This window comes from Haplochromis burtoni, unplaced genomic scaffold, assembly GCF_018398535.1.
Source record: "Haplochromis burtoni strain Fernald_Lab_line unplaced genomic scaffold, NCSU_Asbu1 Contig_766, whole genome shotgun sequence".
In the NCBI taxonomy this organism is placed as follows: domain Eukaryota; kingdom Metazoa; phylum Chordata; class Actinopteri; order Cichliformes; family Cichlidae; genus Haplochromis; species Haplochromis burtoni.
Genome location: NW_024583127.1, coordinates 131,792 through 134,346, shown reverse-complemented (window position 1 = coordinate 134,346; position 2,555 = coordinate 131,792). Strand labels below are relative to the sequence as shown.

Here is a 2,555-nt window from a genome sequence, read left to right as displayed (position 1 = left end):
GCTGGGAGTTTATTCCTCCTGCATTGACCCAACACCACAGTTTGTAAATTGAACTTTGACTTGTCAAGTTCCTTTAAGACGATTCAGCCTGCTGAGTGTTGGGGATGAAGGTGGAGGCTACATGTTTCTCTTTCTATGCTTCATTTTATAAATTTGCTTTGTTGTCAGTCGTATTTATGATTTTATGACAACTACATTTCCCTCCTCGATTAATAAAGTTTCTCCGTGATGTTGTTTTTTATTAGGTTTGATGTAGTTGTGTTCTGTACTTACCTGTGGTAAACAGGAAGTTGTAGGTGGAAACATTACGGTAAGAAAGAAACCACTTCTATTATCTGGTGAAAAGTCAGCGGACTGTTCACCACATACGGTGTGTCATCTGTCAACAGGAGGAAGTGAGACGTATCCAGACGTGGGGGTGACAGAAGTACTGTAGCACTGTTTCTGCTTCAGCCTTGGTTGAGTCTGATATGATGCACTTTTATATGTCAGTGATTTTGATTTGTTTGCTTTCAATAAATAACAAAAGGACAACTTTGATTTGCTGATGATCATTCAGAGATTTTGCATCACAAATGTCAGGCGAGGTCTTCAGAGGAGGCGGTGATCAGACTGCTGCTGCCCCTGAAACCCAGAGGATGGATGTGCTGTGAAAAGCATTTAATACATCGTGATTTGTGACGTTTGTCACACTTGGACAAATAAAATATTGGAAAAAGACGACGAGAGTCAAACCAAAGTACACTTTAAAAATAATGATTTGATTTCTTAAAGGAAAACACTCGCGCAATGCTGCCTGCTTTAATACGTAGATGTACAAATATATTTTAAAATCAGGACTCAAGTGTGGATCATTATTGTTTGAAATAAGTTATTTCCTCTGATCTTTGTTTTAGTTGATTCTATTTAGAAAAGTGTTGCTTCAGCTTCAGCCTCATTAATGTTCTTCATGATCAATCATTATTTCTATCAGCATTTCTTATTTGCTGTTTTTTTTAAAACAAAAACTTATAATAATTACTAACATTTACTAAGAAAAAAAGGTTTTTATTTAAGCAACAGTACAGAAAACATGATCACCATTACTACCCCCCCACCGCACGCACACCATGTGATCAGACACACAATCACACAGAAGAAGAAGCACTGCTGTGTCTCAGAGCGTGCAGAGGTGTTCAGCTGTGAAGTCGGATCGAGGCAAGCAGGTAACACACACACACACACACACACACACACACACACACACACACACCTGCTGTTAAAAGGAATCAATCACTCAAACTATAACAGATCAGTCAGTTTTTCATCTTCTTTATTCTCATAGAATCTAAATTATTTGCCTTTTTTAGTGTTTCTGCTGTGACTCTCTCGCTTCCGCCTCTTTGGTTAAACTAAAATATTTGTGACATGAAATTTGTTTCGGTCATTTCTTCCTTTTAATTAAATCAGGTTTTCCACCTCATTTGCATTTTTCCTGACTGGCTGAGAGATGTGGACACACTCAAAAATAATATTTATGTTCAAAACTCTGACTTTGGGTAATTAATCATTGTAAATTTGTTACATAAGAACAATATAAAATGTTTAATGTGTGATTTTACATATTTCAGCTGCATTTTACTCAGAATTATTGCTTCATGTTTATGAGGCTAAGAATCTGTTTTTGAGTGTACAGATGTTTTTGCAGCTGTCCTTATTGTGGCTCTGATTGGTTCCCTCTGCTGCTTAGATAAACAGCTCTGCTTGCAAATGTTTATTAAACCTGAAACTGTCCTTGAACATTTTGTGTATTTTTATGGAATGACTGACTTAATGAGTGGCAACATGAAAACAAACTAAGAAGTCCACTTTTGAAGTGGATGAAGAATCTCTTTCCTATGAAAAGATCCTTAAATTGACATGTTACATGTTACATGTAACATGTAACATGTAACATGTTACATGTTACATGTAACATGTTACATGTAACATGTAACATGTTACATGTTACATGTAACATGTTACATGTTACATGTATGCTGGTTCTGTAATCTGTGACATTAACAAGGGTCTTAGTTTGAGTCCAGAAGAGCGTTTCAGTGAGCTAAAATAATGCTGTCCACTTTTTATTTTTGAGAAAACGCCAATATTGTTTAGTATTAACATGTTTTTAACAAGTGTTTGAGTCAGTCGACTTTTCATTTTTAGCTCATAAAATCAATTTTTGTGATAATTCTGAGGCTGAGTCCTCTCTAAATGGCTCGTTGATGGTCTCACTGTGTGTAGGTGTGTTGATAACCTTCTGCAGCCACTTAAAACACAAACATTTATCTTTTAAACCTTGTTTGTCCAAAATCAGATCGTCCACGTCAGAGTTACTTTGCTCTTGCTGTCTTGCTGCACTTCCACATCTCTCTTCACTTTCAGTGATTTCTGATATGTAGTTTTTCCACCTCTAAAGTTTTGGACCAGGTCATTTTAGTTCATCGTTTTAACAGACTGTGAAACTACTCACATCAAATTTCTTGTTCACGTTCACACAAAGAAAAGCAGAAGAAAAGTTCAGTGATACTCAA

The 2,555-nt window shown here is 36.2% G+C and overlaps 1 long non-coding RNA gene across 1 annotated transcript in view; it reads left to right on the top strand.

The window, feature by feature from the left end:
* Positions 1-919: 919 nt before the first annotated feature.
* LOC102302935 overlaps positions 920-2,555 on the top strand; it is a 3,816-nt gene continuing 2,180 nt past the window's right edge. The window contains exon 1 of the long non-coding RNA XR_001335873.2: positions 920-1,205. This is a non-coding gene — a long non-coding RNA (uncharacterized LOC102302935). The remainder of the gene's footprint in view (positions 1,206-2,555) is intronic.